Source organism: Cetorhinus maximus, chromosome 16, assembly GCF_964194155.1.
Source record: "Cetorhinus maximus chromosome 16, sCetMax3.hap1.1, whole genome shotgun sequence".
In the NCBI taxonomy this organism is placed as follows: Eukaryota; Metazoa; Chordata; class Chondrichthyes; order Lamniformes; family Cetorhinidae; genus Cetorhinus; species Cetorhinus maximus.
Genome location: NC_135894.1, coordinates 81,176,047 through 81,202,042, shown reverse-complemented (window position 1 = coordinate 81,202,042; position 25,996 = coordinate 81,176,047). Strand labels below are relative to the sequence as shown.

Sequence of the window (25,996 nt, the reverse complement as noted above, 5' to 3'; positions counted from 1 at the left end):
CCAAGGTTGTCCTAAAGCTCATGATTTTTTTCATTACAGACTTTAGAATATTCCCCGTTGTATTCATAAGGAAAAATCAGAAACACTGGGGCTAAAAAAATCTGCTCTTGTTTGCAGGATGCAAAGGGTCAGGAGGAAATTCAAGGGCTGAAGTGACATGGACCTACTGCCTGCGGTTTCTTTCCAGGCGGTGCAGTGAGAAGAGAGGAGGTTCTTATGAGAGGGCCTTACTATGAGGCCAAAATAGAAGTGACTAGTACCCATGCTGTTCCTTCTGCTTTTAGCACCATCATGTGCTTAGACACTTAAAAAAATGCACACAGAAGTCAGTAACAGTGCAGGTGCAGCAGAAAGCACTTCCTGTTATTCTTAAATCTGTCCATGTAGTGATTTGGTAGGCATTTCTCTTAGCTTTTTTCATTTTCTTTTGTTGCATTTTTACAACTGCGCTGCTTTTATTGAATTGTGTTTTAATTTGGACTTTCCCTCTTACCATCTACATACAAGGAAAGGTTTATTATGATATGCTACAATCTCCATTGGTATGACGGGCACTTTTCTAAACGCCTCTTGCCCACAAGAAGCTACAAAACAATTGGGGTTTCTAAAAAGTCAGGTCTTCATATACTTAACATGGTTTGCCCACAATGGTGGGTTCACAGATCCTTTTGGAGCCCCTTGAGCATTCTTTAGGTATCTACAATTAACCAAGGGTGCCTTTCTACAGGTTAGCATATTGCTTTCGAGGTGGCATCTGTCATATCAGCAGAAAAAGTTGCTGCGAGTGGCTAGACATTGAAGCTGCACATGCATTCTCAAGGGCAATTAGGGATGGGCAATAAATGCTGGCCTAGCCATCGATGCCCACATCCCACAAAAGAATAATAGAAAGAAAACAGTGACATTCACACAAATCGCATGCCAAACTGGGCAGCATTAAATGACTGTGGCCTCTCTCATTATGCCAGGAAACTGGTGTAGTCTGGCTGGTAGGGTTGACAAATATGTTAGGAACCCCATTACACCTTGGTTCCTGCCCTTTTTGCATCTATCAAAAATGACATGGGAACTGGTAGCATGTGCATAATCCTGGAACTCCCTTCCTAACAGCACTGTGGGTGTACCTACACCACATGGACTGCAGCGGTTCAAGAAGGCAGCTCACCACCACCTTCCTGCCTTTTCAATGGCAACTAGGGATGGGCAATAAGTTCTGGCCCAGCCAGCGAAGCCCACATCCCATGAATGAATAAAAAATGATACACCATGTATAAAATGCTATGCAACTAAAGGAAACACGTCATATATATTTCCTATCATTTGTGTCCGAGCAAATCTGGGTGTAAGAGATAACTGTGCATCCCTGAAGTCTTGCGTCAGGGATAGATACAGATTTTAAAATACCCAGTTTCCTGAAGGTGATTGCTTGCAACATGTACATCTAATTTTGTAAAAAGGGCCTCAGACCCTATCTACAATTGTTAAGTGTTTAATCCCTGCTTCACAGACTTGCCTTGAATGCCTATGAAGGAATGTTAATCAATAGCCCATTGAAACATCGAGTCATCGAGGTCTACAGCACCGAAAAAGGCCCTTCGGCCCATCGAGCCTGCGCTGGTCAAACAAGCACCTAACTATTCTAATCCCATTTTCCAGCACTAGGCCCATAACCTTGTATGCCATGACATTGCAAGTGCACATCTAAATTTTCTTAAATGTTATGAGGGTTTCTGTCTCTACCACGCTTTCAGGCAGTGAGTTCCAGATTCTCACCACCCCCTGGGTGAAAAAATTCTTCCTCACATCCCCTCTAATCCTCCTGCCTCTTACCTTAAATCTATGCCCCCTAGTTATTGATCACTCCACCAAGGGGAAAAGTTCCTTCCTGTTTACCCTATCTATGCCCCTCATAATTTTATACACCTCAATCATGTCCCCAGGGAAAATAACCCCAGTCTATCCAATCTCTCCGCATAACCGAAACTCCAGTCCAGGCAACATCCTGGTAAGTCTCCTCTGCACTCTCTCTAGTGCAATCACATCCTTGTTATAATGCAGATTCCAGAATAGATTCCAGGTTGGGCTCAGGCCCAACCATCTTCAGCTGCTTTATTAATGATTGTCCTTTCATCATAAAGTCAGAAGTGGGTATGTTCACTGATGATTGCAAAATGTTTAGCACCATTCACGACTCCTCAGATACTGAAGCAGTCCATGTCCAAATGCAGCAAGAGCTGGACGATTTACAGGCTTGGGCTGACAAGTGTCAAGTAACATTTGCGCCACAGAAGTGCCAGACAATGACCATTTCCAACAAGATAGAATCTAACCATTGCCTCTTGATATTCAATGGCATTATCTTCGCTGAATACCCCACCATCAACACCTTGGGGGTTATCATTGAACAAAAACTGAACTGGACTAGCCATATAAATACTGTGGCTACAAGAGCAGGTCAGAGGCTAGGAATCCTGCACTGTGTAACTCACCTCCTGACTCCCCAAAGCCTGTCCACCATCTACAAGGCACAAGTCAGGAGTGTGTTGGAATATTCTCCACTTGCTTGATTGAGTGCAGCTCCAACATCACTCAAGAAGCTTGTCACAATCCAGGACAAAGCAGCCTACTTGATTGGCACCTCAGCTACAAACATTCACTCCATCCACCACTGATGCACAGTAGCAGCAGAGTGTACCATCTACAAGATGCACTGTAGGAACTTACCAAGCCTCCTTAGACAGCACCTTCCAAAACCATGACCACTACCATCTAGAAGGACAAGGGCAACAGATACGTGGGAACACCACAACCTGGAAGTTTCCCTCCAAGTCACTCACCAACCTGACTTGGAAATATATCACCGTTCCTTCACTGTCGCTGGGTCAAAATCCTGGAACTCCCTCCTTAACAGCACTGTGGGTGTACCTACACCACATTGACTGCAGCTGTTTAAGAAGGCAGCTCACCACCACCTTCTCAAGGGCAATTAGGGATGGGCGATAAATGCTGACCTAGCCAGTGAATCCCACATCCCATGAATGAATAAAAAAATGTGAACTGTCTAAAATGGAAATTGCATGTTCCAGTTGCTAGACTACTTAACAACCGCTACCCTAGTAAGTTCAACCAAGTCAATTAAGCAAGATCTTCCTTTCAAGAAGCCATATTAAACTTTACTATTAACCCATTTTCAATCAGTGCCTAGTGTATTTCTCATGATTGCTTCAACATTTGTCTATAACTGAAGTCAAACTAACGGGCTTGTAATTCTCCATTTCTGAATTATTGCTTCTGTTAAATACTGGATCCCCTGTGAGTCCCTGGGAAACTAGACCCTATCTAATTGTCCCAGACCCTACCTAATTGTTAAATATATGAGCAAGGGGCTTCCAGGGCACCAATCACTCTTCTTTGAACACTGTTCAATGAGTGCCATTGAAGCCAGCAGCCAATCTGTTATGAGACCCCATTTTCTAGCCAGGGCTTTATCTGCACTGTTTGGACACTTTCAGCCTGTCAATGGGGATGGAGTACATGTCGAACAGGCAAGCTTTGTGAGAAGTAACCTTTACAACGTTGAAGAGATACCTGACACTGTGGGCTGTTATTGTGTTGCCAGATTCCTTTTAAGTATGTCATCTTCTTTTCCATCTGTTTCTGAGTCCTGTAGGTTGTGAGCACAGTGCTGACCTTGTTTACCACATGCGGCCAGGATTTGTGCAATGACCTCTTTTGGGGAAGGTGTCCTGTATCATCCATCAAAAATTGTACCAGTGCTGTTTTATGTTTTGTGCCTCAACACTGGATTTCCATTCACTTCTTATCTCCCTACCACTTGTAAGAAGTGACAGCTCAGCAAAGAATTCCCATTGATGTTAATGGAGAACACTCTGAGATGATGGCATAGTGGTATTGTTGCTGGACTAATAATCTAGAGACTCCAGGATAATGATCTGGAGACCTGGGTTTGAATCCTACCACAGCAAATGGTGGAATTTGAATTCAGTAAAAAATCTAGAATTAAAAATTTAATTGATGACCATGAAACCATTGTCAATTGTTGTAAAAACCCATCTGGCTCACTAATGTCCTTTAGGGAAGGAAATCTGCTGTACTCCTTACCTGGTCTGGCCTGCATGTGACTTCCAGACCACAGCAATGTGGTTGACTCTTAAATGCCCCGCTGAACAAGGGTAATTAGGGATGGGCAATAAATGCTCGCCTAGCCAGCGATGCCCACATCCCATGAATGAATAAAAATGCTGATGGAGCTGCATTTTCAGTGTAATCTTTCTGGAACAAGTAAATCTGACACGGAATTGAATATTGTGAGATGAGTTCCTGGAAAACCAGACTTCTTGGTCAACCTCTGTGTCCTACTTTTGCCTTGATTTTGCATTAGTCCCCATGTCTTGCTGATAATGATGAACCTGATGGGGCTCCGCTATAAGGTACTCTCAGCCTTCAAGATAACTTAAGCATGGCTTTGAGATGCTAATTTGAAGCTAGTAGCTGCATGGGCCTTTGCTTCTGTCTATGGCTGCTGCTAGGGGATTATCAGCAATGGCTGAAGATGGCAGCCTTCCTTGTTCTTGCCCATCCCCATTCATTATATCCAGTGAGAGGGGAATCATGAAGTGTAAGCCTTATAAGTTGCAATTGAATAGTAAAAAAAAATGATCAGGGCAACTTACTGTGATTTCTTCTCAATCGGACAAACCTGGTTGGCCTTTAGTGCCTTCTTTAAATGGTCTCAGCATACTTCTAAAGTATTGCCAGCAAACAGGAATGTTACTTATTGATTTCCTATTAACAGCTAATTTACACTGTATGTGAAAGAAGGCACTCATATTCTGTGCAAATCTGGATAAGAAAAAACCGCAATGGGCAGGAACTAATGGCTTCTTGAAATGATTTATTGTCCTCTATTTGCACAGTTCTTCCTGGTAAAGCCAATTTTGTTGCACTAACCTTCAAGTTTATATTGTTATAGGAAGAACTATCAGTGAGGACTGGGATATAGGTGGTCTCCCTAAACAGGAAAGATTGTTGCATCAATAACCTATCAATCTACTTTCTCTTTTTACTGACACGGCCAGCTCACTGCAACAATGGCTGCCACAATGCTTAAATCGGCTCATTCTGAGATCCTGTGCTCCCAGAGCTGGACTTGCAGGGAGTGCAGGTGGGATCATTCGGAATCCAATTTTGTAGCTCTTTCTCCAACCCCATTCCTTTTGAGTCCACTTGCCCCAGGCAGATTGTAAATTTAAATTTAAATTTTGATGTGATTGGTGCAAGATGTATACAATTAAATTGTTAATACCTATGAACTACTCTCCCATTGCAATATCAAAGTCCTTAAATTGTTCTACATTTTATGTTAAATACCAAAACCTCTTTCAGCCTTAACAAAATTAAACTCCTTAAACAGAAAGGTTAGAGTTCTGGCCATGTCCAGTGCTACAAATGCATTATTTTTATCTTTGTTTTAAGTAACAAACAATATTGAAAAGGTGCCATGGACATGGAATGTCAGTGTTGCCATAGTGAAGATAAATGCAGAACATGCTCTTCCAAGAAATGACGCTGCTTAAAAACTTCCAGCATTGCATAAGTGATATCTGAGAGGAGCTTATGTAGTGACTCAGACTGTTGATTTAGCTATGCATGAACAAACATTTGATTAAATACCGTAAAGAAATGTGATTGTGATCTAAAGTTACAAAAGAGTAGGTTGTATCTGATCTTTCCAGAGGGTGGAAATATTTTGTTAAACCTTTAATTTTCATAACTAATCTGGTGCAGATTTGAACCAGTTTGTCATGCGTTCCTTCAGATCAACTGGAGTGACCACTCCAAATAGAGATAAAAGCAAAAAACTGCGGATGCTGGAAATCCAAAACAAAAACAAAAACAAAAATACCTGGAAAAACTCAGCAGATCTGACAGCATTAGCGGAGAGGAGCACAGTTAATGTTTCGAGTCTGTATGACTCTTCAACAGAACTAAGGAAAAATAGAAAAGAGGTGAAATATAAGCTGGTTTAAGGGGGTGGGGGGGGGGGGTAGGACAGGTAGAGCTGGATAGAGGGCCAGTGATAGGTGGAGATAACCAAAAGATGTCATAGACAAAAGGACAAAGAGGTGTTGAAGTTGGTGATATTATCTAAGGAATGTGATAATAAAGGTACAGATGGCCTTAGTGGGGGTGGAGGGGGGGTGGAGGGGGGGAGTGGGGGTGTGGGGTGGGGGGGGAGGGATCGAAATAGGCTAAAAGGCAGAGATAAAACAATGGATCGAAATACATTTAAAAATAATGGAAATAGGTGGGAAAAGAAAAATCTATATAAATTATTGGAAAAAAGGGAGATCGGAAAGGGGGTGGGGATGGAGGAGAGAGTTCTTGATCTAAAATTGTTGAACTCAATATCAGTCCAGAAGACTGTAAAATGCCTAGTCGGAAGATGAGGTGCTGTTCCTCCAGTTTGCGTTGAGCTTCACTGGAACAATGCAGCAGGCCAAGGACGGACATGTGGGCATGAGAGCAGGGTGGAGTGTTGAAATGGCAAGCGACAGGGAGGTCTGGGTCATGCTTGCGGACAGACCGAAGGTGTTCCACAAAGCGGTCACCTAGTCTGCGTTTGGTCTCTCCAATGTAGAGGAAACCGCATTGGAAGCAGTGAATGCAGTAGACTAAATTGAGGGAAGTGCAAGTGAAATGCTGCTTCACTTGAAGGGAGTGTTTGGGCCCTTGGACGGTGAGGAGAGGGGAAGTAAAGGGGCAGGTGTTGCACCTTCTGTGGTTGCATGGGAAGGTGCCGTGGAAGGGGGTTGAGGTGTAGGGGGTGATGAAGGAGTGGACCAGGGTGTCCCGGAGGGAACGATCCCTGCGGAATGCCGCCGGGGGGGTGAAGGGAAGATGTGTTTGGTGGTGGCATCATGCTGGAGTTGGCAGAAATGGCAGAGGATGATCCTTTGAATGCGGAGGCTGGTGGGGTGATAAGTGAGGACAAGGGGGACCCTATCATGGTTCTGGGAGAGAGAGGAAGATGTGAGGGCGGATGCGCGGGAGATGGGCCGGACACGGTTAAGGGCCCTGTCAACCACCATGGGTGGAAAACCTCGGTTAAGGAAGAAGGAAAACATGTCAGAGGAACTGTTTTTGTAAGTGGCATCATCAGAACACATGCGACAGAGGCGAAGAAATTGAGAGAATGGGATGGAGTCCTTACAGGAAGCGGGGTGTGAGGAGCTGTAGTCGAGGTAACTATGGGAGTCGGTAGGCTTGTAATGAATATCTCCAAATAGAGAGGTGACTTAAGGTAAGCTACTGCACCCCTAGCAGTGATATTAGGGGCGTAATGCACCCTCCAGTTTGAGGTGATGACCTTAGTCTTGATTTAAGCACATAGTGGATGCTGGCATGTAGCTCCACACCCGCACCTAGAGGTAAACTATTGGGCTCCTTCCGCCATATCGAAGTTTAATTTGTGGATTGTTATTCTTAATGTTGCCATGCTAGCATGGAAACTGTGCAAAACCTTTACTTTAATGAGCCAGCCTACCAGTTTCACCAGACAAAATATTTCCTAATCTGTTTGCGCATTCATAGATTGATGGTTTCCTTCAGGAGTCAGAAGGTCAGTGGTGAAGGAACTCATTGGCAGCCTGTGCAAAGATTAAAACAGATCATTTAAATTTCTTATGCTCTACAGAACCATGGTAACTGATGGTACAACTCTCCAGAGCATAGTAACCCTGAAATGATGGTCTGACCTAAGTGCATAAGAAACAAGAGTAGGCTAGATGGCTCCTCAGGCCTAGTTTGCCATTCAATAAGATCAAAAAGAAAGAAAGACTTGCATTTATATAGCACTTTTCACCACCACCAGACATCTCAAAGTGCTCGACAGCTAATTAAGTGCTTTTGAAGTTTTGTCACTGGTGTAGTGTGGGTAATATAGCAGTCAATTTGTGCACAGCAGGAACATAATGATCAATTAATCTATTTTAGTGATGTTGATTGAAGGATAAATATTGACCAGGAGTCCAAGGATAACTCTCCTGCTCTTCTTTGAAATAGTGCCATGGGATCTTTTATATCTACCTGAGAGGCCAGATGAAGCTACAATTTTACATCTCATCCAAAAGACGACACCTCTGACAGCACAGCTTTCCCTCAGTACTGCACTGAAGATCATGGTTGAACTTTTACATCAACTCCACTTTCCTGCCCTATCCTTAGATGCATTGATTCTCTTTTAGCCCAAAAATCTATTGATCACAGTATTGAATATACTCAATGTCTGAGCATCCCTCTAAGGTAGAGAATTCCAAATATTCATCACCCTCTGAATGAAGAAATTTCTCCTCATCTCAATCCTAAATGTCTGACCGCTTATCTGATGAGACTCTGACCCCTCGTTCTAGACTCTCTGGACAGGGGAAACAGACTCTCAGTGTCTACCCTGCCAAGCCTTCTAAGCATTTTATACATTTCAATAAGGTCAACTCTCATTCTTTAAACTCCGAACAATATAGGCCTATTCTACTCAATTTCTCTTCACATAACACGTGACTCATCCCAGGAATAAATTTAATGGACCTTAATTGCACCTCATCTAAGACATATCTCTCCTTAGGCAAGGAGGCAAAAGCAGCACAGTATTCCAGGTATGGCTTCACCAAAGCCCTACATAATTGTAGCAAGACTTCCTTATGTTTACATTTCAACTCCCTTGCAATAAAGACTAACACACCATTTTCTTGCCTAATTGCTTTGCTGCACCCACATGCTAACTTTCAATAACTACTCTACGAGGCCATTCAGATCACTCTGAATACCAACGTTTACCAGTCTCTCACCTTTAAAAAAGATTCTGCTTTTTCATTCTTCCCACCAAAGTGGATAATTTCACACTTCACAATGCTATAATCCACCTGCCCACATGTCTATATTCCTTTGCAGCCTCTTTGCATCCTCCTTAGAGTTTACTTTCCCACCTAGCTGTCATCTTTATGTCAGCCATAGCTTGGTTGGTAGCACTGTCCCCTCTGACTCAGAATTTGTGGGTCAAGTCCCACACCAGTGCAGTACTGAGGAAGCTCTGCGCTGTCAGAGATGCTGTCTTTCGGATGACATGTTAATCCAATGTCCTCTCAGGTGGATGCAAAAGATCCCACTGCACTTTTTCAAAGCAAAGGAGTTATCCCTGGTATCCTACACAATATTTGTCTCTCAATTAACATCGGTAAAGCAGATTATCTGGCTATTATCACTTTACTGTTTGTAAGAACTTGCTGTGCGCAAATTGGCTGCTGTGTTTTGTACATTACAACAGTGACTACATTTCAAAAAATAATTAAGTGGCTGACAAACACTTTGTGACATCTGGTGGTAATGAAAGACACTATGGGTAGAATTTTCCACTCAGCATGTGGGCACGTGCTTGACATGCTTGAGCATGAAGTAGCACGTGATGGTGTCAGGTGAGTGTTCCGGCGTCATCGCGCACTCGCGCGATATTTCAGTCAGCAGGTGTGCGCGAGAGTCAGCAGCGTGCCCGCCGACAATTAAAAGGCCTATTAAGGCCATTAAAGTATCAATTAACAGGAATTTTTTGCTGCCCGTACAACCTTATGGTTGGCAGGTGGGCGAATCGGCCAGGCAGCTTTTTTTTTACATTTTTCAGGAAATCTCATCCAAGGGCGGGATGAGGTTTCCATAATTAAATTTTTAAAAAATCTATGCACGGAATTTTTATAACGTCCACGCACAGGTGACTCATTCTGATGCGTGGACATTTTTTCCAGGTTTTAAATTCTGTCTTTATTCATGTTAAATTTGTCAGCTTCCTGAGGCAGCTCTCTGCCTTCAGGGGGCTTTCCTTCTGAGCTCCCCCACACCTGCGCTGACTTCAGTGCCTACCTTCTTCCCACCCCCACCCTGGCAGCGCTGAGCCTTTCAGCGTACCTTTCATGCTGGCTGGCCGTTAATTGGCCAGCCAGCGTGAAATCATGGTCAGGGGCCGATCGCGGCCTGTTCCCCAGCCGTTCCCGGGCCTGCTGATCGCGGCCGCCGGCCAACCTGAAAATTCTACCCTATATAAATCCGAGTCTTTTTTTTTTAGCCTTACATTGTCAGCAAACTCAGTCCTCTCATCTAAGTCATTGATATACGGCAGGATTTTCTGGTCCCGCAAGTGGCAGGAATCGCTGTGGGAGGGACAGAAAATCTGGAGAGACAGCCAAATGTCCATTGACTTTCGGAGGGAATTTCCAGTCCTACCATGGGCGGGACAGGAAAATTCTGCCCATAGATTGAGTTCCAAGTACCGATCCTTGCAGCACAGCACTAGTCAGACTCTGTCGTCCTGAATGTGACCCATTTATTTCGACTCTTTGCTTTCCGTCCATTAACCAACCTCAGTCCATGCTAATATGTTACCCCAACCCTATGACCCCTAATCTTGTGTAATAACCTTTTGTGTGGTACCTTTTTGAATGCCTACTGGAAATCCAAATATACACATCTACACGTTCCCCCTAATCTACCCTGCTAGCTACACCCTCAAAAAACTCTAATAGATTTGTCACAAAACTGATTTCTCACTTTTCATAGAAGTGTTGACTTTCCCTAATCATACTGTGATTTTCCAAGTCCCTATTACCGTGTCCTTAATAATAGATGCTAATATTTTCCCTACTACTAATGTCAGGCTACCTGGTTATAGTTCCCTGTTTTCTCTCCCCCTCCTTGGACAGCAGGGTTATGTTTGCTACCTTTCAGTTGACTGGGAGTGTTCAAGAATCCAGGGAATCCTGGAAGATCAAAACCAATGCATCCACTATCTCTGTCGTCATTCTTACAAAACATTAGGGTGTAGGCCATCAGGTCCAGTGGATTTGTTCATCATTTAGTTTGATTACTTTCTCTCATACTTTTTATTAATTACTTCAAATTTCTCACTTTCACTAGACCCTTGGATTCCCAAAATTTCTGGCATGTTCTTTGTGTCTTCTACTGCGCAGGCAGACACAAAATATTTGTTTAACGTCTCTGCCGTTTCCTTATTCTCCATTATAATTTCTCTTATCTCTGCCTCGAAGTGACCCAAGCTTATTTGCTTCCTTTTTACATACTTATCATTGCTCTTGCAAGCTGATTTTATATTTCTTGTTAGCTTACTCTCAATTTCTATTTACTCCTTCTTTACAATTTCTTGGTCACCCCTTTGCTTATTTTTAAAACCCTACCAATCCTCAGGTTTACTGTTCTTTTTGGGAACATTGTAAGCCTCTTCTTTTAATCCAATACCGTACTTAACTTGTCCGATTAGCAATGGCTATACCAATTTTTCATTGTTTTTTTTTACTTCTCATGTAAATTAGTTGAAAACTATGAATAATTCTTTAAATGTTTGCCATTTCTTAGTTATCATATATTTTAATCTAATTTCTCAATCTATCTCAGCCAACTCACCTCTTGTACATCTGTAATTGGATTTGTTTAAATTTAAGACCTTGGGCCAAATCATTGCATGGGATTGGGAAAACCTAACCTGAGCATTTTTGCAGCTCTCAAACTGCACACCCGACTCATGTGTGACTTCATACGCCATTTTTGTCTTTTCATACAGGGGCTGAGTTCACAGTGCATTTTACGAGCCACGATGGCGTCCCTGAGTGTGAGTGCAGAGGCGGGCTGGGTAGCAGGCCTGGCTTGGTTCTCCAACACAGCAGCCAAGCTTCCAACATTGTTTAAAGGTCCCCTAAACTTCACCCCTCACCTCAAACCCCATGCCAGCCCATTCTCCCTCAGATCACCAATGCCACGCCATACCCCTTCTATGCTCCCCATCTGTCCTCCATGCCTCCTCAGCTCTCCTATGCCCCCTCTATGCCCCCCATGTATCCTCAATAGCCACTTTATATACATTGCTCAGGAGCCATGCAATAGAATGGAAATTATTTTGAAATCATTGGAAAAAATTAAACCTCTAACAATCTTAAAAACAAACCTGAAGGCAAACATAGTATTATGACATTGTGTTTTGAGGCATGGTTTGTATGCTGCCCATTCCAAACAGCGGCTGGGACATATTGTTTGATATGATCCACCAGTCTTTGGGATGTACGGCCCTTGTAAATAGGGCCCGAGCCATTTGCTCACCATGCAAGCTTGATGCTGAAGTAGGTCTGAATCAAAGGCATCCTGCAGGATAATGGCTAACCCGATCAGATCGTTTCGTGCAAACTCACGAATGGACCTAAGGCCGTCATTTTCGGCCCTGAAAAGTGCCCCGCCTACCTCAGGTTACCCTTGGAATTCCTTGGAAGGGCAAGGAATCTCAAAAATTTGAGCAACAGGTGAAGCTAGCTGTTTCAGGCTGCTACTATGCAGGAGCAACACGAGTGGTATTTGCCACTAACAAGATGCTGCCATCAAGCCAAAAAGACGTTCTCCCCATCACACAAACGAGTAATGTGGTATATGAATTTCAGTGTCAGTGTGGTGCTAGGTATGTAGGCCGTACGTCCCAAAGACTGGCAGATTGTATCAAACAGCATGTCCCAGCCGCTGTTCTGAACAGTATTATGAACCATACTTAACCAGCCTGTGCTTGCAAAACTTAAAACACAGAGTCCAAGATTAGATGTGATTCCGCAATTGGACAACATTTGCTAAATGAACCTCAATGTGCTAAGAGTTATGCTGACAACCAATTTAAGATTGTCAGTTGGGCTTGCAATATGGTACATTTGCGTGTACTGGAAACTACATATGTTAATACACAGGGCCCTATTCTTTGCAGACAGAAAGAACATGTACACATATTGTGCCTGCATCAGCTAAACAAAATAAATGACAGCCATTTGCTGACTCATTCCTCAGGGCAATGCCTTGACCAATCAGGGTCAAGCTGCCTGGTTTAAATTTCAAACAATGCTTGGCAGTTAATTGTCAGTCACCATCAGTTGTGCATTCTTCATGGCAATACCACTTGCCAACCAATCAGCACTCTGTTCACATACAGCATAAATTGTTGTTTTCCCCCTTATATTGGCATTCTTGCGAAGTGTCTTGAAGAGTGCAAGACGAAAAGCTTAAACTTGTCTCTTTTTTCAGCAATACGCATTAAGAACACTTCTACATTACAATACAGAACCTAATAGTGACACTTGAAGGTTTGAAAATATTTTACACTTATCTTCCAGATTGTTCCCAGTTCCTCTGCAGGTTTTCCATTATCTTCACGAGCTCTCAAACCTGGCATGTTTTTAACAGGCTTCCAAAACACTGCACCACCAGATAAAAATGGTGTGCAAAAGAAAATCCAATGTTCTTCCCCCATTTAAAATGGAGACCTGAGTTTGGGGGTTTGTGGGAGGGTTGGTGTACATCTTGTACACTAGGAATGCCTGACCCTCAAAGATGCCAGAGGAAAGTAGCACGGGGTTGGGAATGTGGGGGAAAATTGGATTTCCTTCAAAAAAGCTAATAGGTCATTCACACGTGGAAATATGTCTCCGCACCCAAATTAGAATTTGACTCTTTAATTTTGGACTTAACCACATCGTTCTAAAACTTAATATGAAATTCTATAATATTATCTTCCCTGGAAGATATTTTACAATAAGATTACTTATTAGCCATGTTTCATTATACAGTGCTTGATTCAAAATAATCTGTTTCGTAGTTGGTTCCTCAACATATTTTTGTAGAACACTGTCTTGAATGTATTCCAAGAACTTGTTCTCCAAGTTACTTTTGCCAATTTGGTTTGCCCACTCTATATGAAGATTCAAGTACCCCAGGATTATTGCATTACTTTAGTTATATGCAGGTCTAATTTGCTGACTTCCGCTTTGTTCAACATTATGATTACTGTTGGGCAGGGTCTACAAAATTATTCCCACCAGTGTTTTCTGCTCTTTGTTATTTCTTAGCTCCACCTATTTTAATTCTACATCCTGATTTTCTGGGCAAGATTCTTTCCCTCTCCTGCCATGGGAACATACAGGAGTAGGCCATTTAACCACTCAAGGCGGTTCAGCCATTCAATGAGATCATGGCGGACCTGTGACCTACCTCCATGTGCCTGTCTTTGCCCCATATCCTTTAATATCTTTGGATAACTGTTAGATCCTAATTGCCAGTTCGTTGGATCCTGTTTGCATGCTTGATATAAGGAGTGGCCGATTTGGTACTAATGATAGGGTTGAGTAGCAGACACTTCAAAGGTAGAAACTTGGTGTTTATTTACAAAGGTATTCAGCAGCAACTAAACATGTGCTAACACTTCAAACTCTATCTCTACACTACTCTTGCTACTAACTACTGACTACAGACTCCTAACCACAGAGGTGGCCTGCGCTACTCTGCTATTGGATACTAAGAACATGTGATCTTCCGTTATAACATTCTTCTTAAAGGTATCTTACACATCAGATTACCACAATAACAAAGATCCATCTATATCAGATTTAAAATTCACTATTGATCTCACGTTAATTGCTATTTGTGGAAAAGAGACCTCTACCACCCAATGTATGAAAAAGTATTTCCTAATTTCACTTCTGAAAGGCCTTGCTCTAATTTTTATACTATGCCATCTGGTACTAGATTCCCAACCAGTGCAAATCAGTTTTTCCTCCATCTACCCTAACTGTTCCTCTTAATATCTTGTGAACTTATCTCATCCTTCATTATAAGACCTACCCCACCTCTTTCCAACTTTACCTATCTTTTCTAAAAGTCATGATGGGCATGGACTCGATGGGCTGAATGGCCTCCTTATCTGCCTGAATGAGCCTATGGCTAGGATTTTTAGGATGGGGGAGTCTCTCTTCCTGCTATCTGAGGAGTCGGCGGTGACTGCATTGCTACTGGCAGCCCTGCAGCCAGTTAATGCTCTGATGTGTGTTAATTGACTGGAGATAGGACTTCCACCCCTCAGCCGTGAGGAAGTCCCACCTCTGAGAGCTGCTGGCCAATCTGATTGGCTGGCAGTTCCCAAGTCCCAGCAGCACCAGAAGCTGCAGTGGACAGGACTGGGACTGGGAGCAGTTCCCAGAGTCTAAGTCCCAGGAGTCTGGGACCAGGTAAAGCCGGGGTCTCAGGGCGGGGAGGGGAGGTGTTGTCCAGGGGTTGGGCCGACGGGAGGATGCTGTTGTTGGTGAAGAGGCCAGTGGGGAGAGAGCACTGCAGGGGCCAGACCTTTTTGGGGGGCTGGGGGGGCAACCGATGTTGAAAGGAAGCTGTTTATGGAGGTGCCCCTTCCTCCCAGAACCCCTTCCAGCACGAGGCCTGAGCAGGCTCACTTTTTGGGCTTCCCCTCTGCCCCTGAGCTCCTCCTGCTAACCTAAAATTGAGGTTGGGTAGGAAACAGCTCTTAAGTGGTCTTAAGGACCTCAATTGGGGAAAGGGCAGACAGGGCCAGGCCTTGCCCGCCCCATCGTAAATTGTGTAGAGATCGGGTGGGCGGGAGCCCGATGGAAGGCTATCTGAGGAAGTTTGCAGACCCAAACTGCCTGCCAACCCTCTGGTGGGGGAACATAAAATTCTGCCCTATGATTTTAAGGCTATGACTTATAAAAGACAAATCAAGTTTGCCATCTTAAATGCCTTAAGTTTCATGAATTTGGCAACAAACATGATATCCCCCGTTGATGTTTCGATGAACTGAAGAGTTTGCTTTCAGGGAGAAAATTGTTACAAATGGCAAGAGCTACTTTTGTCAGTGAATCTCAGTCAGTCCTGCTCTCTCAATATTTCACCATAAATTGGTTCTCTTTGCTGTGAAAGTGTTTGTTTATTGAATATGTCCCATGCATTCCTGGGAATGGATTCAGGCTGAGGCTGGCGTGAATTTGCTGCTGTAGTCTGCTAAACCCATCCATAGTCAAATGTTAATCATAACAGGATACTAAGAGTGCTACTGTATTGGAAATTACGAAATAAAATGGTGGATTGATGGCGATTGAAAAACAATGCCTTACCGCTCACTTGTTGGCTGACCAAATGGTTAAATATTGAAATGGTTTCAAACATGGAAACTGAAGATAACACATTGCATCTCCACAATGAGCCAAACCATCTGGACTACACAATGTGTTCAAACAACTACAGTGAGTGAAAATGTTCCCAAAATCTGGAGCACAAATGAGCCAAGAAGTAACCTGCTTGCCCTTATTTACACTCATTTTATTATCCCATAAGGATTTTCCACTTAGAATCTGTGATGATAGTAACACATTTCGTATTTTGTTATGCAACATAAAACACATAAATAAGTCATTTACTGTTTAAATAAGCAATTCCTCCATTCTGATGCAATGGAACCCAATTAAACAGTTTGCCTTCTTCTCCAAAAAGCGTTTTCTAATTTTTAACTCTGAAATGTTGATCATGAATGAAGCACAAGTAACATTAATGCATACAAAAGATCTAACAAAAGCATTAACACCTAAAATTTGAGGTAGTAGATTCGGGCAAAAAGATACTTCACTTACCTTTTGCTATGTTTCGTTTGCTCTAGTCAGCCTAAATCAGTTTTGTGAACTGTATTTTACCTCATGCCTCACACCAACTATCCCTTTTTGACAAGACTTGTAAATCTAGTAGTGAAGGAATGCGCTTTCTGATCTTGGACTTGCTTCTTTCAATGCTCACTGGAGGCCGTAACCCCCAGCTGTTGCCATAGCAACAGTTTGAAGAAGAAGGGCAGCCCAAGGCTCACAATTTAATTATTAACACAGCAGGGAGACAAGTATCCTTCATTTACTGTAACTGCTTCGAACTTCCTAATTTACATTGCCACAGACTATTAAAATTGTGAAGTTCATTTAGAGTTTACAGTACACAACAATTTTACTAATCGAGCTCAGTCAAAACACATATAGTCACAAAGACAAAGAGAACAGTAGCAATGAATTATATGAGCATGACTGAAATTAATTAACGTTGTCAAGGGTGGGTGTTAATTACAAGGTTAGGTTGGAAAAGCTGGGGTTGTTCTCCTTGGAGCAAAGGACATTGCCGGAGATTTGGGTGTAAAGATTAAGATAGGCTTAGATAAGGTAGACAAGGAAAATCTGTTCCTATTAGCTGATGGTGCAAGGACTAGGGGCCACAGATTTAAGATGTTGGGCAGGAGATGCAGGGTAAATATGGAAAAAAAAATTTTTAAGCAGCAAGTGGTAATGACCTGGATCACTCTGTCCACCAAGGTGGTGAAAGCAGAAACAGTGAGCAGGATTTTTCGCACTTGCCCGCTGCCGCGATCTTCCAGTCCTGCCGCAAGTCAATGGACTTCTGGCTGGGGCACCGCCTTGCCCGTGGTGGGCCCCACCCGCAAAGGGGCTGGAAAACCCCAGCCAATGATTTCAAAAGGAAATTGGATGGGCACTTGAAGGAAATAAATGTGCAGCACTATGGAGATCGAGCAGGGAAATGGGATTGACTTGATTGCTCTGCGGAGAGCCGGCATAGACTTGAGGGCCAAATGGCATCCTTCTGTGCTATAAATGACTCTATGACTAGGACTCTATGACTATGAAGGAACTAGTAAAATTGACATCAATGAGAGATTAGGGATAACTGTCCAGTGGCTGGAATAATACTTAGCATAAAGGTAAATTGGAGATCAATTATATCAGCCCAGGTACATTGCTGGAGGAGCTCCTCAAGGCAGCATTCAAGGCCCAACAATCTTTAACTGTTTCATCAATGACATTCCCTCCATCATGAGGTTGAAAGTGGGACAATTTGCTGATGCTTTCACACTGTTCGTCTCTATTTGCAATTCATCAGATGATAAAGCAGTCCATGTCTAGATGCAGCAAAACCTAGGCTAGATAAGTGACAAATAACATTCATGCCACACAAGTGCCAGGCAATGACAATCTACAACAAGAAAGAACCTAACCATATTGCTTTAGCATTCAGTGGCATTGCAATCACCAAATATTCCACCATCAACGCTTTGGGGTCATCATCGGCCAGAAACACAACTGAAACAGTCACATAAATGGCTACTACAGCAGGTCAGATGCTGGGTATTCTGTTGTGAGTGAGTCACTTCCAGACTGCCCCAAGCCTCTTCATTACCTACAAAGCACAAACCAGAAATGTGATGGAATGGTACCTACTTGCCTGGTTGAGTGTGAAGAAGAAAACACTGATAAAGATTAACAACATGCTGGACAAAGCAGCCTGCTTGATCTATCCATCCACCAGCTTAAACCTCTTAAAAGATTGAGGATCAGGGCCAGAGAGATTGGATGGTCAGGACAGAAGTTACGGTGGTCTGTTGTGGGGTGTGGGGATGTGAGAAATTGGTGGCAGATTAGGGGAGTGGTGGTGATTAATTTGTTTAATATAGATTCTGAAGGAGCATTCCTGTTCCTTCTGGCTCCACGATCAGGTAAGTTATTTATGTTAAAAGCAAAATACTGTGGATGCTGGAAATCTGAAACGAAAATAAAAATAGCTGGAAAAACTCAGCAGGTCTGACAGCATCTGCAGAGAGGAATACAGTTAATGTTTCGAGTCCGTATGACTCTTCTTCAGAACTGAGGAAATATAGAAATTAGTTGAAATATAAGCTGGTTGAGGGGGGTGGGACAAGTAGAGCTGGATAGAGGGCCAGTGATAGGTGGAGGCAAAGAAGAGATTGACAAAGATGTCATTGACAAAAGGACAAAGGGGTGTTGTTGGTGGTGATATTAGCTAAGGAATGTGCTAATGGTGATATTAAGGATAGAAAGCAGGATGAACAAGGTACAGATAGCCCTAGTGGGGGTGGGGTGGGGGGGAAGGGATCGAAATAGGCTAAAAGATGGAGATGAAACAATGGATGGAAATACATTTTATTTATTTTTAGTTATTTATGTTCTTGGTTAGGATCAGCAGGTGATCCCTAGCTTGGGTTTCTCTGAGTGCAGCTAGAGCTCATACCTGTTTCAGGCGTGGGTAAAGGATGCATTTTTGTCTTCATTTTTGTCATTATGATTGGTGGTGCACTTCTAATTTGGAACATGCATACACCTCCTGCCCATCAAACTGGGGCTTTAGTATCAAGTAGCACTCAAAAATTGGGTCAGTTTTGAGGCTAACATTTTAGGGTAATACCTTCTCGGTTACATTGTAAATAAATAATGATTAAGTGCAAGAGAATTCCGTGACCATCACTCTATTATTACATACTTTTAGGTATAATAAATTGTTTTTTTTTACACTATAATTTAGTGAGGAGACTAGGACAAATTAGGTACTAGATGTTGTTTTCAGTGGTATTCCTGATATAGCAAATTGCCAGGTTTCCTACATTAGAACAGCAACTACCTGTCACAAGTGCCTAATTGTCTGTAAAGTACTGGAATGTCCTGAGGTATTGTAATGTGTTATATAATACAGGACTTTCATTCTTTATAGCATCATGTGGAGGAACATGTGGGCACTAGTGACAATATTATAAGAATCAACATGATCAGCTAAACCAAATTTGTTGAGAATGCAATGCTCATCACAAATCCTAGATTTCAAAAGAGCTTGATTTACAAAGGTGCCAACGCCCAGTATCAAGGTCTTTTACAGCTATATTAGTAGCCAAGGAACATTAAGTATTCCTGAAGACAGAGTAATCTGGCTTCCAGGATATGGCAGAGGCTTTAGACAGTTATTTGCATCAATCTTCCCTGCAGCAGTCAATAGTGAACTACCATTGACATATTATAGTGTTGATGCTAAAGTTGACATTGTTAAAGTAATGCAGACATACTCCTGGCTAGAATAACGGGTCTCACAACACCCAGACAGCTAACTTTGATGGCATTCACCCAACAATGCTCAAAGAATTGAGAGGCAATAGGGATTCAATGGAGCTTCTTATTTCTGTATTGGAGAAATTTGAAGAGTTGAAATTTGATGAGTTGAAGTTGAGGAAACTTTACACTTAAAAGTACCTGAAAGCACGAAGGAAAATGACTGTCAGACCCATATCCTGCTTTGCCTTGCTACAGCTAGTGATCCATTTAAGTAACTCTGGAAATGCATGGCCATCTCCCAATTTGTACTGCTCATAATTTGTGAAGGGAAGTAGTGTTGACAGTGGAGATTGACATGAAAATCGTGTTGGAATCTAAACTGTATTATTTGGCTCCTTGTTCCACATATTCATTAGGGCTCTGCATTTTTCTGGTGGAAATGCTGACCATCTAATCAAAGTCAACCTGAAAATGAGAACAGACAGAAATCTAATAGTAAGTTGGTGGGCCTTTGTTTCGCAATTTCTGTTCCATCCAATTAAAGACAAGACTTGAATGTTTCATAGACTTTGAAAACAAATCTTTAAATAGTATTAAATTATTTGCCAAATTTCAAAGGGAGCAACAATTTATGTTGCATGAGAAAAGGGGTGCTGATTGGTTGGCAAGTCGGTTCTGATTGGTTGAGGTGTTGCCATGGAGAATGCACCAGGGAACAATTGACCTCACGCTTTTGTTTAATTCAAAAAAAGGCTCAAAGCCTGGACATGTTCCTTTTACCTGCAGAGGACAGGTCCCTGCATATGAATATATGTAGCTTCTAGCAAAAGTAAGCAAGCCTCACTGTGAGCCCAACTGATGATCTTAAATTGTTAGTGTAGTAGTTAGTGTAATTCTTAGCACACCTGAGATTATTCAGCAATTGTTGTCCAGTTGTGGAATCACATCTAATGTTATTGAAGAAAATGAGGAAATGTGAACCCATCATTGAAATGGAGCAGTCTAAAAATGTTCCTTTCCTCGATGTGCTAGTTGAGAAATTTGCTAATGGGTTCTCTACTCCTGTCTACCACAAGTCTTCACTGGTCAATATACATGTTGGCATTCCTACAGCTCCCTTGTGCATCCTCCATGGCAACCAGAGTCGACCAGAGTTGACTTGTCAACCAATCAGAACCCCTTTTATCATGCAGTATAAATTGTTACTGTTTGAAATTTGGCATTCTTGCATCTGTCCTGATGAGTGCAAGACAAAAAGCTTCGACAGCATGTCTTTTTTTTCAGCAATACTCAAATTCTGTACTGCTCCAGGCAACTACCTGTAAACTTTTAAGTGCTCATATATGTGAGTAAAGCTGCTTTTGGTTGAATTTGACACTGCTCTAGAACAATCAATTAGAAATTAAGAAGCAAATGGCATTGGTGAAATGCTTGCTGGAGTGTGAAGTTGGGTATTCAGCCAGTTGGAACAAGGATGAGTGTTGGCTCTTTACTGCCATAATTTTCTTATCTCCCTGTAAATCAGCTAAATGTCAATCCCTATAAATGAGATCAAAAGTTTCGAGTGTTTAAAAAGGACTCTGCTTTTGTAATAATAGTTTGTGCTATAATATCAAAACCAACACAATTATTAAACCCTTACTTCCTTAATTTCAAATTAATCTAAAGAACAAATTAATGTTTTAAATGAAAATATTACCCCTCGTTAAACCACTTTGGCAGTAAATACAGGAAACAATGCCATAGCCATAACGTTATTGTTGTGGTAATATAATCAGTTCAATGATATGGTAGATGAAATTCTGTTAATTTAGCATCTTAACCAGAAATGATCTTTCATTAATGTTTGTGGCTAATTTTCAGCTAACAACATGCAGCAAAGATAATCGGGCAGAACATAAAAAGTGGCCAATTTGCCACAGTCCTTTTTGCACTACAGTCCAATATCAACTTCACTCCCTAAGTTTCTCCAGTCTGTCTTTAAACCTCAAACCTCTGACAGTAGGGTATCAGCCTTGTGGCTCTTCTCTGCACTTCCCCCAGTTGTTGAATGTCTCCCTTGTGTCTCAATAACCAGGGCTGGACCATTTGAAGGTTTCATCTGACAAGGGCACCATACATTTTGATCCTAATGCCCTTTTGTTGTGAAAAATAAATCACCTGCATAATTCTGTTAGTATTGGGAGGTGGGGCAGCAGAGAACTTTTTTCAGTGCTTGGCATTGAATAAATTCACTACAACCAGTTCATTGGAAGAGGATATGGCAATTTTTACTACGTTAGAATTTGAACTCCAGTTTCTTTGAAGATACAAGAGAGCATATATCAACATGTGCTTTGTAGCTCAAAAACCCTGTGATCTCTTGTACATAGAATTCCAAAAAGCATTTAATAAAGTTCTGCACGAAAGGCTATAAGTGATAGGGATTCAGGCTGAAGCTTGGGGAACAGATGAGAAATTAGCTAAAAAGTGGAAAATAGCAGGAATGATGTTGTTATAGTGAAGAGCTATGGACAAATGTAGAGATCTACACATAGAAAAATTGATGGGCAACACACATGCTCTATAAATGGTGCTGAAGCAGCTCAAGACAAATGAATATATACATGAAGGCCTTCAACAAGGGCTTACACAGCGCTTGGATGTCACCTTAATTTTTAAAAATTCTTTCATGGGATGTGGGAGTCAATGGCAAGACCTGTGTCATTATCCACCTCTAATTGCCCTTGAGAAGATGGTGGTGAACCACCTTCTTTAATCACTGCAGTCCATTTGGTGCAGGTATATCCACAGTGCTGTTTGGAAGGGAGTTCCAGAATTTTGTTCCCTCTTGACATTTCTGTAGTGGTTTGGTACAGCTGATGGCCTGCTAGGCCATTTCAGAAGGCAGTTAAGCATCAACCATATTGCTGTGAGTCTGGACTGACATGTAGACAAGACCAGGTCAAGATGACAGATTTCCTTCTCTATAGGATATTAGTGAACCAGATGAGATTTTGCGACAATCAATAGTAATTTCATGGTCACCATTACTTAGCTTTCAATTCTAGATTTATTAATTCATTCAACTTTTGTTAATGAATTGAACTTAAATTCCTTCAGCTGCTGTAGTGGGATTTGAATCTGTGTCCCCAGCGCATTAGCCATGTCCTCTGGATTACTAGTCCAGTGGCATTATCATTATTCCTCACAGTTGATACTTTGTGAGATGGGGAGAATTTAATCAGTGCCAGGGAGTATGGAAGGCAGCATGACATTTGGTCAGAGATCCTTCAGTAAAGCATAACATTGGAGGGAAACAGAGCCCTTGATGGGGTCCTGTTTTTTCATATTCTCACCATTGGCCAATCCACCTTAGACAAATAGGGCTGAATTTTATGTGCCATCGATAGCCGTGTTTCCCCCTTCGTTCCCACCCGCTCCCTCTTTTAGACTGACCCTTTCCCCACCATTGTCCCTGTCTCAAATGCTCCCAAAACCTCCTGGCCCAAGACCTCAGACTTCTCCAGGGATCCTAGGCTTGGGCTCCACTCCTCAGCTGCCACTAGCGCCTTCCTGGCACTGCCAGGACTGATGGAGTTGCTGGCCAATCAGACCTGCCCCAATGAGGGATGGAAGGCCCACTCAGCCCTGGTTAATGAGCCATGCAACACCTTACGGCTATGGGGCTGCTTGGCATGTTGTTGGTTGGCTTCACATCGACGTGGTTTCCAGGGCATTATTATGCATTATTCAGCCCACAGGAACAGGAGTAGTCCATTCAGCCGCTTGAGTCTGTTTTGCCATTCTATTAAGTCATTGTGAACTGTTCCTCAATTACATTTGCTCACCTTCGCTCCACATCCCTTGACTCCCTTACCGTGCTCTACTTACATTATCTGTTATAATGTCATTTCTGCTGCCTTTGCAGCCACAAACCCATCATGATTTCTTAATTTCTTGAGCTTATGTTTTTTTATTATTCATTCAAGGGATACGGGCTTCACTAGCTAGGCCAGCATTTATTGCCCATCCCTAATTGCCCTTGAGAAGATGGTGGTGAATTCCCTTCTTGAACCACTGCAGTCCATGTGGTGTAGGTACACCCACAGTGCTGTTAGGAAGGGAGTTCCACAATTTTGACCCAGCGGCAGTGAAGGAACAGTGATATATTTTCAAGTCAAGATGGTGTGTGGCTTGGAGGGGAACTTCCAGGGGATGGTGTTCCCTTGTATCAACTGCCCTAGTCCTTCTAGATACTAGTGGTCGTGGGTTTGGACGGTGCTGTCTAAGGAGGCTTTGTGTGTTCCTACAGTGCATCTTGTAGATGGTACACACTGCTGCCACTGTGCATCGGTGATGGAGGGAGTGAATGTTTGTGGATGGGCTGCCAATCAAGCGGGCTGCTTTGTCCTGGATGGTGTCAAGCTTCTTGAGTGTTGTTGGAATTACACTCAACCAAGCAATTAGAGAGTATTCCATCATACTCCTGACTTGTGCCTTGTAGATGGTAGACAGGCTTTGGGAGTCAGGAGTCCTAGCCTCCGACCTGATCTTGTAGCCACAGTATTTATATGGCTAGTCCTGTTCAGTTTCTGGTCAATGGTAACCCTCAGGATGTTGGTGGTGGGGGATTCAGTGATGGAAATGTCATTGAATGTCAAGGGGCGATGGTTAGATTCTCTATTGTTGGAGATAGTCATTGCCTGGCACATTTGTGGCATGAATGTTACTTGCCACTTATCAGCTCAAGCCTGGACGTTGTCCAGGTCTTGCTGAATTTGGACATGGATTGCTTCAGTATCTGAAGAGTTGTGAATGGTGCTGAACATTGTGCAATCATCAGCAAATATCCCCACTTCTGACCTTATGATGGAAGGAAGGTTATTGATAAAGCTGCTGAAGATGGTTGGGCCTAGAACACTACCCCGAGGAACTCCTGCAGTGATGTCCTAGAACTGAAATGATTGACCTCCAGCAGCCACAGCCATCTTCCTTTGTACTAGGTATGACTCCAAACAGTGGAGAGTTTTCCCCCTTATTCCCACTGACTTCAGTTTTGTTAGGGCTTCTTGATGCCACACTCAGTCAAATGCGGCCTTGATGGAAAGAGCAATCACTCTCACCTCATCTCTGGAGTTCAGCTTTTTTGTCCATGTTTGAACCAAGGCTGTAATGAAGTCAGGACCAGAGTGGCCCTGGTGGAACCCAATCTGAGTGTCAGTGAGCAGGCTATTGCTAAGCCAGTGCTGCTTGACAGCATTGTTGATGACCCCTTCCATTACTTTACTGATGATGGAGAGTAGACTGATGGGGCAGTAATTGGCCAGGTTGGATTTGTCCTGCTTTTTGTGTACAGGAAATACCTGGGCAATTTTCCACATAGCTGGGTCGATGCCAGTGTTGTAGCGGTACTGGAACAGCTTGGCTAGGGGTGCGGCAAGTTCTGGAGCACAAGTCTTCAGTTCTATTGCTGGAATATTGTTAGGGCCAATAGCCTTTGCAGTATCCAGTGCCTTCAACCGTTTCTTGATAGTACATGGAGTGAATCAAATTGGCTGAAGACTGGCATCTGTGATGCTGGGGATCTTTGGAGGAGGCCAAGATGGATTGTCCACTCGGCATTTCTGGCTGAAGATTGTAACAAATGCTTCAGTCTTATCCTTTGCACTTATCATTGAGGATGGGTATATTTGTGGAGCCTCCTCCTCCAGTGAGTTGTTTAATTGCCCACTACCATTCACGGCTGGATGTGACAGGACTGCAGAGCTTAGATCTGATCCATTGGTTGTGGAATCGCTTAGCTCTGTCTATCACTTGCTGCTTATGCTGTTTGGCATGCAAATAGTCCCGTATTGTAGCTTCACCAGGTTGACACCTCATTTTTAGGTATGCCTGATGCTGCTCCTGGCATGCCTTCCTGCACTTTTCATTGAACTAGGGTTGATCCCCTGGTTTGGTGGTAATGCTAGAGTTGGGGACATGCTGAGGCATGATGTTGTTGATAGTGGTTGTAATACAACTCTGCTGCTGCTGATGGTCCACAGTGCCTCATGGTTGCCCAGACTTGAGTTACTAGATCTGTGTGAAATCTATCCCACACAACACGATGGAAGATACTCTCAATGTGAAGACAGAACTTCGTCTTCACAAGGACTGTGCTGTGGTCACTCCTACTGATACTGTCATGGACCAATGCATCTGCAGCAGGCAGGTTGGTGAGGATGAGGTCAAGAATGTTTTTC

The 25,996-nt window shown here is 42.7% G+C and overlaps 1 protein-coding gene across 3 annotated transcripts in view; it reads right to left on the bottom strand.

Moving 5' to 3' along the window:
• Positions 1-25,996, bottom strand: part of LOC144691760 (exosomal polycystin-1-interacting protein-like) — a 71,740-nt gene that overhangs the window by 34,922 nt on the left and 10,822 nt on the right. The window contains exon 1 of one of the 3 annotated variants that reach the window (XM_078560203.1): positions 16,518-16,641. The exons of the other annotated variants lie outside the window; for them this stretch is intronic. The gene's annotated coding sequence lies outside the window, so the exon portion shown is untranslated. Of the gene's footprint in view, positions 1-16,517; positions 16,642-25,996 lie in introns of those variants that run through there. 3 annotated transcript variants of the gene reach the window in all.